Genomic DNA, 15,962 nt, shown 5'->3' on the forward strand with positions numbered 1-15,962 from the left:
CAGAAGCCCTCTGTCTCGTGAAAGGGCCAGGACAGGAGCAGCCCCAAGACAGAGTCCTTTCAGACAGGAACCTCTGCTCCAGCCACACCACACACAGTCCCTGCCCGCCAACCATCCCAGACGAGTAGGCACCCGCCTGTCCCCAGACAGCGGCCCCTCCACCGCCCAGCAAGTACAGGGACGTCAGCTGGGACAGGCCAGCAACACCCAGATTCTTACTACGTGACGCTCACAACACCCAGCCTCCAGTCAGTATCCATGCACCGTAAGAGGCAGGAAGACTCAAAGTGCATGCAAGGAGACGGAAGGGAGCTGCTTCAGTCGTCTGACAAACGTGCCATCGCGAGCAAGCAACACAGGGGACACGAATGCAGAGAGCAGGAGCCCCGGCAAAGAAACTACAACCTCCAAGCGAGAAACAGAAGCTGAAAGGAGCCCAGCGGAAATGTCAGAGGCAACGATTTGAGCAACACAGCAAGTTAGGACAGTAGTAGTCAAGGCCTGAGAAGTCAGTCACCTCTATCCTGTGCTTCTAAGGCCCCCCCACCCCCAAAAGGAACTAAATGCATAAGCCCACTCAGCTCTATATTCTTTTAAAAATTTTCTAGAAATATATTTTTATTTATTATACTTTTATGGAAGTATAGTTGGTTTACAATGTTGTGTCGTTTCAGATGTGCAGCAAAGTAATTCAATCATATATACATACGTATCTTTCTTTCAGATTCTTTTCACTTTTGGATTATTACAAAATATTGAGCGTAGTTCCCTGCGCTATACACTAGGTTCCTGTGGATTATGTTTTAAATATAGTTGGGTGTATATGTTAATCCCAAACTCCTAATTTATTCGTCCCACTTCACCTTTCTCGTTTGGTAACTGCATTTTAAAATCACCTCCCCCGCCCACCCCCGACTAGGGAGAATTATTTCAGGTTCTCCTCCCTGTAGGCAGTGTGTTACTGGGTGGCCTTGGACCAGGCCTGCCAGTCCTGTTTGATGCTACATCTCATTTGTACACACGCCAAGAGGCATAAACATGTAATCAGAAGCCTTTCAAACTGTTTTCACACTTCCCCAATGGTAATATTTCACCTAATAACTTCATTTCCACATCTTTGACTCTTGCAATGACACATTTAGCACTGTGAATATCCAACGCCAGGCTGGAAAAGATGTTTGCCTCCTGTGATGAGTTACTGAATATCAGAAGGGCTTCCAAACTCCTTTCTGCCTTTCCAAAAGGACTCCAAGTGTATTTACCCAGCACTAAAATCACTGCAGATGGTGACTGCAGCCATGAAATTAAAAGACGCTTACTCCTTGGAAGAAAAGTTATGACCAACCTGGATAGTATATTCAAAAGCAGAGACATTACTTTGCCGACTAAGGTCCGTCTAGTCAAGGCTATGGATTTTCCTGTGGTCATGTATGGATGTGAGAGTTGGACTGTGAAGAAGCCTGAGCACCGAAGAATTGATGCTTTTGAACTGTGGTGTTGGAGAAGCCTCTCGAGAGTCCCTTGGACTGCAAGGAGATCCAACCAGTCCATTCTGAAGGAGATCAGCCCTGGGATTTCTTTGGAAGGAATGATGCTAAAGCTGAAGCTCCAGTACTTTGACCACCTCATGCAAAGAGTTGACTCATTGGAAAAGCCTCTGATGCTGGGAGGGATTGGGGGCAGGAGGAGAAGGGGACAACCAAGGATGAGATGGCTGGAAGGCATCACTGACTCGACAGACGCGAGTCTGAGTGAACTCCAGGAGTTGGTGATGGACAGGGAGGCCTGGCGTGCTGCGATTCATGGGGTCGCAAAGAGTCGGACACAACTGAGCGACTGAACTGAACTGAACTGATTTAAACACAAAGTCCTCCTGTTTAAATGTTATTGGTATCTCCGTTTCTAGATGATAAATAATTACGTGTGCCAACTTCTGGTTTTTAAAGCATCTTTCACAGGTGCTCTCATTTCAGGGTCACAAACCCTGAGGAGGACACGTGATAGGTAGGTGGGTGTCATCACAGACACACCATCTGGGCAGAGAGATTAGGAATAAGCACTTGCATCTGCCACTGGTCACCCACAGTGGCTTCCCTGGTGGCTCAGTGGTAAAGAATCTGCCTGCAACGTGAGAGATGCAGGTTCGATCCCTGGGTCAGGAAGAGCCCCTGGAGAAGGAAACGACAACTCACTCCAGGATTCTTGCCTAGAGAATCCCATGGTCAGAGGAGCATGCTTGTCTATAGTCCATGGGGCCACAAAGAGTCTGATGCATCTGAGAAAGCAAGCAAGCTTCCCCAGTTGCATGTTGGCCCCCTCTGACCTTGGGGTCTCATCTTCTTCCAGGTTACCCACCTCTTTAAGCATCGGATCCCACCCAGAAGGTCACCATTTTGCATTCTTAGGAACTCACTCTAGATTCCCACACTTCCTTCCAGTTCCTTCTGCTAGCAAGTGAGTCATTTTTCTGCCCCTTGTCTGATCCTAAGGCTGTTTACTTTCTTCCCTGTAAACGCATCTGGATCTTCCTTACCTCTGCCAACATCCACCTGCCAGGTCACCTGCCTGGGGTGCTCTTCTGACTTCTGGCTTCTTGAACTCTGCCTCCCAAAATGTAGTTCAAATCCTACCTCCTCCTAGAGTCCTTCCACAGGAATTGCTAAAGCAATTAATGTCAAAGTAATTCATCTGGAAGTGAGTCTAAAAAGGATTCTTGTGATATATTGTTATTTTACTCATCATGGATTTAGGTCTTGTTCCTTAGACTCTATTATAATCTTTTTATCAGCAGGAAGGTTCTCAAATATTCTTTGTATTTTTATAATGACTGTGTGTGTGCTTAGTCACTCGGTCGTGTCTGACTCTCTGCTGCCCCATGGACTGTAGCCTGCCAGGTTCCTCTGTCCATGGGATTTCCCAGGCAAGAATACTGGAATATATAACAAATCACAGAAAAGGTGTTCCATAGGTCTCTGTTGGTTTCATTTGACCTGGAAATAAAATTTTCTCATAGAAATACCATTTCCTAATAGAATGTTATCATGCTTTGGTTTTAAAAAATATCTCTTCTAAAACTGTCTACAGATAACTCAACACAATTATCTATTAGAGGAAAAATTAATTTCTTTTCAAAAACGCAACAGTTTTAAAATGTCAGTAAAAGGAAATCTTTGTACCCAAAATGCCACAATTAGAAATGGAACCGTAGAGAATCTTATATGTGGTTGTTGGGGGGTGAAAGCTTTCAGCAGATGGTCAGAGTGAGCGGAGAAGACAAAAATGAAGGCATATGGGGGTCGTATGCTACCTCCATATCACACGGAGGCTACTCGAGAGGATGGAGCCTAGCCTGAGAGCTAGCAGGGGTCTGCCGAGAGCCCTTGCACCGTCAGGACCCTCCGGGAGTCCCGGGGTCGCTGGATGGGAGGGGACTGCACAGGAGGCCCGCCCACACCGGCCTGGGAGCAGGGCAGGGCTCCTGCTCGCGTCGGCTCAGCCCGGAGGGGCGGCAGCCCCGAGCCTGCATGCCCGGATTAGAGTCCACGCCACGTGGATGGGACTCGCTGAGAGACTTAAGGAAAAGGGCAGCTTACTGGGTTTTGTACTACCTTTTAAAATAATCACCTTTGCTGTTGTGGAGAGAACAGGCGGGTCAGGAGTGAGCAGATAATGTAGAGATGAGTTAGGAGACAGTTGTGAGTCTAAACAGGAAATGATGGCAGCTTGGGTTGGATTTAACAGGCCTCTGTGGAGAAAAGATTTGATGCAAGACATGGGTTCAAGATACGAGATGGATGGAAGAGATATATGGATTGGAGATGTGTTTTATTCCAGATCATTTCTAGGTTTGGCGCTTAACTAATCAGGTGGATGATGTGCTAGCTAACTGAACTATGAGTGATATATAACCTAGGGCAAAATATATCCCAGGGAGTGTCTTCACGGACCAAGTGGGAATCTTCCTCTTTTATAAAAACACAGCTGAAGTACAGGTGATGAAGGGCTTACTCTGAGCATCACAAAGGCAGAACGAAAACTTAAAACATCTTTAATGCCACAATCTGTACTTTTTACCCTCTCATGGGGCTTCCCGGCTGGCTCAGGGGTCAAGAATCCACCTGCAATGCGGGAAACCTGGGTTCCATCCCTGGGTCGGGAAGATCCCCTGGAGGAGGAACCGGCAACCCACTCCAGTATCCTTGCCTGGAGAATCCTATGGACAGAGGAGCCTGGCGGGCTACAATCCAGGACTCAGACAGTGGGACACAAATTGAGCTACACACACACACACACACACACACACACACACACACACACGGAACTAACTAATGCTCAGAAATAGGGAGTTTCCTCAAAGTAAAGGAAAATCCCAAACCCAGGATGACGACCCTTAGCGCCCCCTCTCGGTGGGGGCTCCTTCCTCCTCCAGACGCAGGTGTGCTGACGTCACTGGGGGCGGGGTTTCTGGGGAAGCCCTCCTGACCCCCACCCGCCCGGCTCCTGCGCTCTAGGCAGAGAGGCGCCTCCAGCAGGAGTGCTGACGTTCGCCTGGCACAGGCTTCCCCCAGACCCCATGCCCATCCCTGGAGGAGTCCAGTCAGTGGGATTCCCAGACCGACCCCCAACCCTGAAGGAAGCAAGGAAGGAGGGAGGAAAGAAGAAACATTTTGTGTTTAAAAACCTATTTGATTAGGGGAGGCTTTGCCCCTGGTAAGTGAATTCACGTGGTAAAGCCAAATCTTGTCGGTTGTACATCTGACTCTGCGCTATTTCATTACGCTTTTAGTTTGGGAGGACAGTTTCTTTTGATCATCTCAACTTGTTTCAACTACACAAAGGAGGAAAAGAAAAGTTTGAGGTGGGATCCAGGAACCCCCGTGTCTAGGGCGGCGGTGAGACTCCACCTGAGACAGCAAGGGCCATAGGTTTGCGAGGAGTTGAATTCCAGGGCGGCCCCTAGCGACACTCACGTCTGCCACCTCGCCTGCCTCCTCTCCGGAGAATGCTGACCCCTTCCTGCTGTCATGAAGCTTAAAGCCTGGTCTACAAAGAAGAGTTTTCTCTACAGGAAATGAATACTGAGTTTCAGTAAAGCATTTGGATTCAGCTTCCAAACAGTGAAAAGATGAGGGCAAAAATGAAAAAGGAGGCAAGAGGAGAGAGAGGAGTCTTCTTTGCATTCAGGACATCTGGGAGTTTCGCAACTGACAGATAGCCTTCAGGACATGAAGGGTCAGTGACCACCTGCCTTTCTCCTTTCTCCACACTCTCCCCTCCTCAGGCTGGGTACCCTAACTCTTGACTAATAGGAGGTCCACAGGGGGCTGCAATGGGAGATGCTTTGTGGGCTTGGAGGGTACGCTGTTGACATGGCAACTCCCAGGAGTCAGGACAAGTCTGAACAGGCTCCAGGTCAGAGAGCGGAAGGCAACCTCGCATGGCCTCATCAGCCCTTCATGGGCTTCTGTGACTTCCCTCCAGGAGGCCAGCTGCAGGTCCTGCCCACCACGCCTGGCCAGGCTCCAATGCCGACTTCTGCTCTGCGAACTGTCACCGGCTGTTTACGGATCCCCTCACATTAAGAAGGCCCCTCAGCAAGCAGTAAAGCTGTGGTCTTTGAAGCAGGATGCCAGAGCCTGAGTCCTGGCTCACGGCTGTGAGTTTGAACCTGCATTAGTGATCTAATGCCCCTGTGTGCATCTCACTTCATTCACAAAAGGGAGGTGACATCAGTCACCTGATGACATCAGGGCCCCCTTCCTAAGGCTGTGAGCACTGAGGCTTGCTTATGAGACACTTAGAACACCACTCGAACCAGTATGTCAGAGTCCGAACAAACTGAACGTGATCTAAGAATGGAAGCTATTGCCTTATGATCCTAGGGGTAGTGTAAAAACAAAAGGCGTACGGTTTCTACCGTGTCATCAGGACCAGCTACAGAACAAGCGACCTGGGTCCACCGCTCGCCGGGGCCCAGGCACTGGAGTGAGCACTTTGCCTGTTTGTTTTTAGTATTCTCTTGTTTCCTGTGGTTCTAGTTCATTTGCAAGAGGAGATGTTCCCCCGGCTCCCACACACACGCTTCCCGAACTGGGGAGCCCAGAGCAAACATGGTCCTAATTACAGGGACCGCAGACACCCACTTCCACATGGTTTAGCCAAAGTGAGTTTACATTTGTAATCAACAAACACTGTGAGCTGATTATAAGAAATACAAGAGGTTGGAAGTTCAGTATAACCAAGTTCTGAGCATATGCAACAAAGAAATCGATAGTGTTGCTGTGAACACTCTTGAGGCTTATCTAAAGGTTAATTCTTTTTTTTTTTTTTTTTCTGCACTGTGTGGTCTGTGGGATTTTAGTTCCCCAGTCAAGGATTGAACCCATGCACCCTGAAGTGGAAGCACGGACTGCTAACCACTGGGCTTCTTGGGAAGCCCTTGATTCACTTTTAATAGACTTTGAAATTTCAGTGGTTCTAGAAGGTCTGAGGAAGAGGATGTGAGGGAAGGACATGGGAAGGTGATGGACTTCATTGCCCCTGAGAATCAATGGTTTTATTATAACACTCTACCCACATCTCTAGGCTTCCCTGGTGGCTCAGCTGGTAAAGCGTCTGCCTGCAGTGCGGGAGACCCGGGTTCAATCCCTGGGTTGGGAAGATCCCCTGGAGAAGGAAATAGCAACCCACTCCAGTACTCTTGCCTAGAAAATTCCATGGACTGAGGGGCCTGGTGGGCTGTAGTCCATGGGGTCACAAAGAGTCGGATACGACTGAGCGACTTCACTTTCACTTCTTCCACATCTACAGTTCTCAACTTTTCATGAGTTTAAGAAACAGAAGACCCAGATTCACTTTCCCGTAGCCTGGGAAACGTAAAGGATATTTTTAAAATAATCATAGACTATAAACGGACTAGCTGGTTCCGGGGAAAAGCTCAGGTGAGAACTGCTGGTCTCATATTATGCTCACAGTTGGCTGGTCTTTGCCTTCATCCCATTCAGGCAAGTTCCCTCTGCTCCTGTTTTAGTTCAGGCTTTTTGTTAGAAATGGATGCTTAATTATAACCTATGCTTTCAGCCACCTGTAGATATAATTACAATCTTCCCCGCTTTAATTTGGCCATCACTAAGCATTATTATGTTTTCTTATTAAAAAAAAAAAAAAAAGTACTCTTGCCTTCCAGTCAAATCTGCCATCCAGTGGGTCCAAAATTTCCGTGATCGCCTCTCCTTTTGTCTGGGACACGCTTCCTCCATCATGAAATCAGACAAGTCAAGTGTGAGTCCCAGCTCCAATGGGACAACAGGAGTGTTACTCATTGATGAGATGCAATGTCATGTATATGGAGTGTGGGCAGTGCCTGGCACACAGCTGGACCGTGGTAAATGGTGGTACCGTCAGCATCTCTGTCAGCGGTGTGCTTCTCCAGGAAACCCTGGTCCCAGCATCAGGACCGCCTCCCTCTTCCGGGTGCTTCCTCTGAGGCCCCCATCCGCCCCCACCCCCACCCCTGACCTCGGCACAGCAGGGGGCTGGGGCTGCCCTGGGGCTCAGCACAAACCCTGCTGGTGTAGACAGGCTCCTGTCCAACCCTGGAGAGCAGGCCCAGCAGGTAGCTGAGAGCCACCAGCCCTGGGCTGAAGAACAGCATGCCAGTCACCAGGCAGGGGAATTTGCTGGAAATGGAACCTAAGATTGAATATGCCCTGGAGTGGACAAGGCTGGGAAGAGACTGCAGTTCCTCAGACAAACTGAGAAAAGCAGCACTTCTCTGTGGAGAGGGCTCTGTTCACCACATACCCACAGGAAACTGGGGCATGTCATTTCTGAAAACATCAAGTCTTAAGTTCTTACATTTTACCGCAGTTGTTAAGAAGCATATCATTTTCTCCTGACAAGTTCAAAGGACTTTTATAGGCCGTTCAGGAGGGCCTATAAAAGTAGTTATTGACGTGTGTTCTGACAGCTCCTGATGCTCTGCATGTCAATACTCAAGTATTCAGCATACTTGTTCACTTGGCTCGCTTCACTCAAAGTCATGCCCATTAGATTCTGAAAAAAAATAATAATAATAATAACAGCATTATTTCAGTTCAAACACTTTCACTATCACCTGTTTGCTGTATTTGTCATTTGCCATGAACGTTCATTAGCACTGCGGGTCAAACCCACAGGCAGCAAATGCATTTTAGGAAGCGGAGTTAGATGTGCAAGGTTTTAGCTATTTATAATTCCTGTGACTTACAGTCTAATTGTAAGAGATTATATCTGTATCTTTCCATATTAGCCATAATGAGACTTTCATAGAGTAAACAGATATTATACTTACTGCTGGCAATCACATCACAGATATATAACCAATGGAGAACTGGCTCTCTGTAAGAACTTGATTTCCAATTTGTTCAAAACACCAGAAATTTTGTTCAAATTTTTTCATGTACTTTCTGCATTAAACTTCACTAAAGAACACAATGTATGCATATTCATAAAGGCCAGATGTTACTGGGTGAAACAGATTCTCCAAGCAATTATGTTTTTGGCAGGCGTGAGTCGACTGTCCTCAGATGCTCAGAGCTTCCCAAGGACCTTTAATGTGTTGGTCAGATCTCATGTCCCAACAATGAAGCAATCACTAATTCTTTGGGCATTTGAGAACTGAAAGCTCAGACACGACTCAGGGGGCTTTGAGACTCTAGTCTATTTTCTTTCCTGCATGCTAAGGTCATTTCTCAGTGACAAGGGGGAGAGAAATTCTCCATCACGTGGGGACCTGGCTGAGGCTCCCTTTCTGACAGTTTCCATCTCCTCCATGTTCTGTGTTCCCCGAAATCCTGGCTCTAGATCAGGAGGGTCAGCTGGGAGACAAGCTGGGGAGGAAGTGGGAAAAATCCTCTCTCCGCTTCACCTGACGTCAGAGTTCTGCCTCAAGAATCCGTCCTCGGAATTCACTACACAGTAGTCAGTGGGGGCCATTTCTGTTTTGATTCTTAAACCTGACTTCTTGCTCCACGTGTCTAAGGAGCTTCAGGGCTCTGAGAATGGTCCATCCCAAGATGACAATTTCTTTCTTGTTTTTATGCACGTAAAATGTCAGCTACTTCAGATAAAATGCAATCATACTTACCCCATGCATTTAGGTGAGCAAACTATGATTTTAACATGAAAATTTACCTACTTTACTATACATAATTAGGAATTTTTGAGTATGCTCATTTCCACAGAAAAAACAAATGGGTTCTCAAAAAATCGGTGACTATTTTAAATGTTTCAGAAACAGAAGCACTAAGACTAAGATGGGAAAGGAGTAACAGCCTCTTTGAAAGAGGAGGCAGCGGCTGCTTTTTGGTGGAAAGCTCTGAGAGATGCTCCCAGCACGGCCCTCAGAGGGGAGTGACAGATGGGTGTGAGCTTCCACCATGGCCCAGAGTTTCCCGGGCAGGGCGCCTTCCTGCAGGTTCTTGGTTCACTTTCATAACCTTCCGGAAAATGCCCCTCCCTGGTCAAACCTCCCTTGACCCGCTCTCTCATTCCTGGGAAAATTATCCAGAAGCCGGGTGTAGCCTCCCCCAGTGGAATGCGATCCAGCGGTGATCTTCAGCAGCACCTGACCAGCGTAAAGACAGTGGACGGTGATGGAGAGCCTGGGGGGTCCTGGAGCTGACGTCCCCCCAGGAGGAAGGAGCGGACTCCCTGAGTAAACTGCTCAGGCCTCACACACAACCCCCACCCCTCAGCCTGGGGGCCTCCTGCCGACTCCAGGCTCCACCCTCCCTCGGGCGCAGCTCTGCCTCCTCATCCCCATTTCTGCAGAGTCCTGCCCCTTCCTATTCTCACAGTGACTTCCTCTAAACGTGTGTTCTGACAGCTCCTGATGCTCTGCATGTCAAGACTGGAGAGAAGTCAGTACAGACGGTACTAGAACAAGCACCCTCCAAAGTGCAGTCAGCCCCCAGCCCTCGGATGGTTGTACCTCTGCCCTGCAAAAATCCAGACACAGTGATTCTCACCAATTTCTTGCTCTGGGGACCTATTATCACTCACATCGAGCAGAACTCCAGGCCCGGGCGATCCATCCGTTATCTTTGGCCAAGTGCCCTGACTGGGAAAGACGTCCCCGCAAAGCTTGGAGTCCTTGCTAACACCCACTCCCCGCGCTCAGTGCCCCCAAGCTCCCCGGTGGCCACGAGGCCCCCTTGCCACCCTCCCAGCTTGTCCTCACCTGCTCTCTGGGCCTTGTACCAGCTGATGCGCTCAAACTCTTCATTTCAAGATATACAGGGGATGAGTCAACAGTGGGTTCTGCACGGAGGCAGGGACGCTCCCCGCCCAGATTCTCCAGCTCGCCCACGAGCTCCCCACAGCCTCACGCACTGCCCACTGCTGGTCACAGAATCGTAGCGTCACGGAGAGAGATGTTTGGAGGAAACTATTTCAGAAGCATTTTCATGCTGGTCCCTTTTTACTTTTGTAAACCCATCTTGGTATCGCTGGATCAACAACCATCTTGTGGCACCTGGCTCACCCTACCTGCGGCATTGCTGGAGACCATGTTTGGTGTAAAGGTTATTCCCTTTTACAGGTGACACATCTGTTCCTGGAGGAAGAAGTGTCGTTATCGTGAACCATTGGTCCAGAATGGACTGGCTGTTCTTGTGGAACTGCCTGATGACATAGAGCTACCTCAGATGAGACAATTTCCCTCCACGCTGGTCTCAGAAGTGTCCCCAGATTTGACTGGGCCATGCAGACTGATGTCTCCGGTCTCAAAAGTGCCCCCTGTCTTTATCTTCATTCCTAGGAAATAGAAATGATAGTCCCTTGAACTGCAAGGAGATCCAACCAGTCCATCCTAAAGGAGATCAGTCCTGGATATTCGTTGGAAGGACTAATGTTGAAGCTGAAACTCCAATACTTTGGCCACCTGATGCGAAGACCTGACTCATTTGAAAAGACCCTGATACTGGGAAAGACTGAGGGCAGGAGGAGAAGAGGATGACAGAGAATGAGATAGTTGGATGGCATCACCAACTCAATGGACATCAGTTTGGGTGGACTCCGGGAGTTGGTGATGGACAGGGAGGCCTGGCATGCTGCGGTTCATGAGGTCTCAAAGAGTCGGACCTGACTGAGCAACTGAGCTGACTGAACTGAACGGAGCAGAGAAAAGAGACAAGAGCCGTTCTGAAGACATGATTGACCATTTCTGTGACATACATGAGCCCCTTCAAACCCTCATATTCCCGAAGGAGCGGATCTCACAGAAAGTGGCACGGTTCGAAGTAATGAATTTGCTGAAAAGAACGGACTTCAGAAATAAGAATGTGATTTACACCCAAGTACGACAGGTTTCACTTTTGCAGTAGACTGTCTAAGGGAGGTAAGAACCTGGATGCTCTCCATGACTTCACGGTGGCACACCCTGACAACACGCCGCAGAAAGAGCAGCACCTTCTCCTTGGGGCCATTCCCAAGGAAAAGCACTCCATGTCCCCAGTATCCCGTGGGTGCCTTCCCCACACTGTCCCCTGACACGTCGTGGACGCGCTCCCCTCACTGTCCCCTCACGGCCAGTGGACACCCTCCCCACACTCGCCCCAGATGCCCCGTGGACTCCTCCCCTCACCGTCCCCTCACACCCCATGGATGCCCTCCCATCACTGTCCCCTCACGCCCCGTAGATGCCCTCCCATCACTGTCCTCTCACGCCCCGTAGATGCCCTCCCATCACTGTCCCCTCACAACCCAGGGACACCCTCCCCTCACTGTCCCCTCACGACCCAGGGACTCCCTCCCCACACTCTCCCCTGACGCCCCGTGGACGCCCTCCCCTCACTGTCCCTGATGCCCCATGGACGCCCTCCCCTCACTGTCCCCTCATGGCCCGTGGACGCCCTCCCCTCACTGTCCCATCACACCCCGTGGACGCCCTCCCCTCACTGTCCCCCGACACCCTGTGGAACCCTTCCAGATACCCCGTGGACTGCTCTCCGCACCCGAGCACAGCCTGCAGCTCTGCACCAGAGTGGTGGGACATAGGCTGCCCTACTTCCATCAAGGGGAGAGGAACTCCTACTTCCAGGGCAGACTCATCCCACTTGCAAGCCTGAGCTCAGGGTCCTGGTGCTCGCACTGCTCTCCACACTGTGCTGAGCCTGCTCAGCCCTGCAGTGTGCCTGCTCATCCATCTACGCCGTCTGGCTCACTGGTGTTCTATACTCGTCATTGTCATCCTTGTGCTTGCAGGAAATGATACTTGGTGGATGGGAGATCATCTAACTTGCCTGTTACAGTCACATTTAAATGCAAAGAAAAATGAGTAAGATTCTAAAGTTCACAGGGGAGAAACCTAGCGGACATTTTGAAAATGTTCCAAGGCTTTGTAAACTGAGATGCACATTTGTATGACTGTGTCAAATACTTCTTACAAACTGTCACCTTTTGTTAATGATATTTTGAGCTTAGTTTTGTGGGGGAAAGCTACACATGGGCTTCCCAGGTGGCACGGTGGTAAAGAATCCACTTGCCAATGCAGGAGACCCAAATTTGATCCCTGGGTCAGGAAGATCCCCTGGAATAGAAAAAGGCAACCCACTCCAGTATTCTTGCCTGGAGAATCCCATGGACACAGGAGCCTAATGGTTCACGGGGTCACAAAGAGTCAGACATGACTGAGCACACACATACATATTTATACATTGTGACACACACAATTTTCTTTTTAATCTCTGAATGCTAATTTCAACACTGTAGCAGGGAGTGATCTCTGTGAAGTAACTAACTCAGCAGGAGGACTAGCAAACAATCAACAGGCTGTTAGCAGACAAGATACACACAAGATGCTCTTAAAGGCCCAGTCCTGCTTTCTAACAAACTCCCAGATGGGAGGCAGCGCTGGGGAGCTCCTGAGCACCAGCCCAGATCAAGCTCTGGCACCAACCATGGAGCCAACGGCCCTTCCTCCCAGCTCCCTCTTGGCCCTGCCCCAGACTCCTCTGGATGTCAGCCAAACCCTTGAGTCCTTCCTTAAGACAGAGGACAGACACCCCTCATCGTGAACTGAGCAAACATTTGATAGGAAGCCCTTCGTTATTCACAAAGTCTTGGCATTTAACCTTGCACTGAGCTAGACATCAGAAAACTATCATGCCTTTTTCTCCTGCAGAAATGAGACCTGGACTGGTCTCAGGGAGCAACACAGGCTCTCCACTCAGAAACCTTAATTTAAATTTTTAAAGCTAAGAATTCACACAGTTTCACTCTTCATTTCTGCATAACTTCACATGTTTAGAGCCTCTTTACAGCTTATTGGCAGGTGTAGTTTTTCTGCATTAAAAGTCATTTTAAAAGGTAAGTCACTTACCTTTACCTTTTTAAAGGGAAGCATAGAAGAACGTTCTGATTTTGCTGTCAGAAACCCACTTCTGAAGTTGTGTCTGGATTGAAATTTTCTTTTTAGCCTGCACAAAAAGGAACGTTACTGTAGTTTCTGCACATGCATGGGTGTCTAGCTTCAGACAGTAAATCAACAGAAACACTTGCAGACAGGGCCATCGCGGTTTAACCTACATTATTCAATGCTTGTGGCTTAACAAACCTTGTTTTTAAAACCAAATTGGCCACACAAAAATGAATCCTTTTTAATGACAGTGATGGATCTCTCTTTTTCCTAGTCCCAGGCTCCCTCTCTCATTAGTAAAAGATAAACCCTCTTTTGACCAATCGCTCACCTAAATATTCCTGTCACTGGGGGTCAATGGAAAATCCAGCAGCACCAGTCTCCTTCTGAGGCAAAAAAGCAAAGGGTGGACATTGTCTCTACTCAGCTGGAGCCTTACAAACACTCTTATTTTAATTTGCCCTAAGGGGAATGCTGGTCAGAGGAGCAGGCCGTCTGGGGCAATCAGAAGTCTTTGGCTGTTGAGGAAACTCGCCAGCTCACTCCTGCCTTGAACCAGGCTTGAACGCTGTTTCTAGCTCTGTGTCCTCTTGACACAAGGGCCTTCTCCTTAAGCTCATCTTTGTTTGCTGGATGGCATTTTCTGCCGGGAGCCAGCACGGGAGATCCCACCCATGGCAAAGGTCGTGAGGAAGAGGCCTGACGGGCAAGGCGGATCAGGACTCAAGCATCTCTTGATGGGGTCCCCTGGATCTCCTCGAGCATCTACCCCCAAAGCCAAAATCTGTCTGTTATGCTACACTCTTCTGACATTAACAGGGGCTATCCCTGACCACCTTTCTCTGGAAAATTAACTTAGAGCTGCAGTTAATAGTCTCCTGCATATAAAGGAGTGTCTCAGCTCAAACCTCTCTGCTGGCAGTCTAGCTTGTGTGACAGGTTTATCCATACTCTTGCTACTACGCACGTGATTGTTCACAACCTCTCAACCATAAACAGCACAGAGAGTTTGGAGTATTTTGAAAGTCTTAGTTAGCATAGGGCTTTTCTAAAGATAAAAATCATGTTGGTGAAAGGTTTCATTGCTGAGTTAACGATTGCCGCCAGGCCTCCATACCCTTTAGGCACCTGGGAGTAGGTTAATCAATGTAATTGGAATGTAGAAAAAGAAATATAGTAGTTCTGATGTTAACAATACTAGACTTTTGAGTTAATGAATTTTGTCTTTGTTATAAATCACTGTACTCCTCTTTCTTTGTTATAAATCGTTGTATCATTGCTATGTAAGAATGTAACTTTATCACTGTCTTAAGACTAAGCAGATCTTAAGGGAAAACAAGTTTTCTGATTGACTAACCTTTATCATAGAAAGAAAGATGGGGCCATAAAATGTTAATCGGTCTCCAGACCAGAAGATATTGTAAACAAATGTAAGAACCTTGTAAGAACAAACGTATGCAAAGAACACTCTGTTTTTAGATAAGGGTCAGAGCAGCTGACCCTGCGTGACTCTGCTTCTTACATTTATCTCTATGTACAACTTAAAGTATAAAAGCTCCCCTGAAAAATAAAGAGACGGACCAGTTCCAAGAAGGCCTGTTTCCCCCGTGTCGTTCTTTCTTTCTTTCTTTCTCTCTCAGGCTCTTTTTCAGGCTGATCCCTTGGAGCACAGGAGCCCTCTGTGTTCACTTATTTGCTTGGGCTTCTAAGACCTGAACGGGAAGGCGCTCTGCGTCTTCACTTCCTCGGGAGACTGGGAGGGCGCCTGCAGCCTACAGGAATGGTGCAAGTCCCTTGTCTTGGGGCTTTATTGGCTTTCTGTGTAAATGAAAGAATATCAGCCTCTATTCTGTTCCTCTTTCAGGATTTGAAATAGCTCGACTGGAATTTCATCACCTCCACTAGATTTGTTCATAGTGATGCTTTCTAAGGACCACTTGACTTCACATTCCAGGATGTCTGGCTCTAGATGAGTGATCACACCATTGTGATTATCTGGGTCATGAAGATCTTTTTTGTACAGTTCTTCTGTGTATTCTTGCCACCTCTTCTTAATATTTTCTGCTTCTGTTAGGTCCAGACCATTTCTGTCCTTTATCGAGCCCATCTTTGCATGAAATGTTCCTTTGGTATGTTTAATTTTCTTAAAGAGATCTCTAGTCTTTCCCATTCTGTTGTTTTCCTCTATTTCTTTGCATTGATCGCTGAGGTAGGCTTTCTTATCTCTTTTTGCTATTCTCTGGAACTCTGCATTCAGATGCTTATATCTTTCCTTTTCTCCTTTGCTTTTCGTCTCTGTTCTTTTCACAGCTATTTGTAAGGCCTCCCCAGACAGCCATTTTGCTTTTTTGCATTTCTTTTCCATGGGGATGGTCTTGATCCCTGTCTCCTGTACAAGGTCACGAACCTCATTCCATAGTTCATCAGGCACTCTATCTATCAGATCTAGACCCTTAAATCTATTTCTCACTTCCACTGTATAATCATAAGGGATTTGATTTAGGTCATACCTGAATGGTCTAGCGGTTTTCCCTACTTTCTTCAATTTGAGTCTGAATTTGGT

General features: G+C 47.9%; 1 pseudogene; it reads left to right on the forward strand.

The window, feature by feature from the left end:
- The window catches only part of LOC102178030, a 105,265-nt pseudogene continuing 99,718 nt past the window's right edge, over positions 10,416-15,962 (forward strand).

The sequence above is a fragment of the Capra hircus genome, chromosome 24 (genome assembly GCF_001704415.2).
Source record: "Capra hircus breed San Clemente chromosome 24, ASM170441v1, whole genome shotgun sequence".
Classification (NCBI taxonomy): Eukaryota; Metazoa; Chordata; class Mammalia; order Artiodactyla; family Bovidae; genus Capra; species Capra hircus.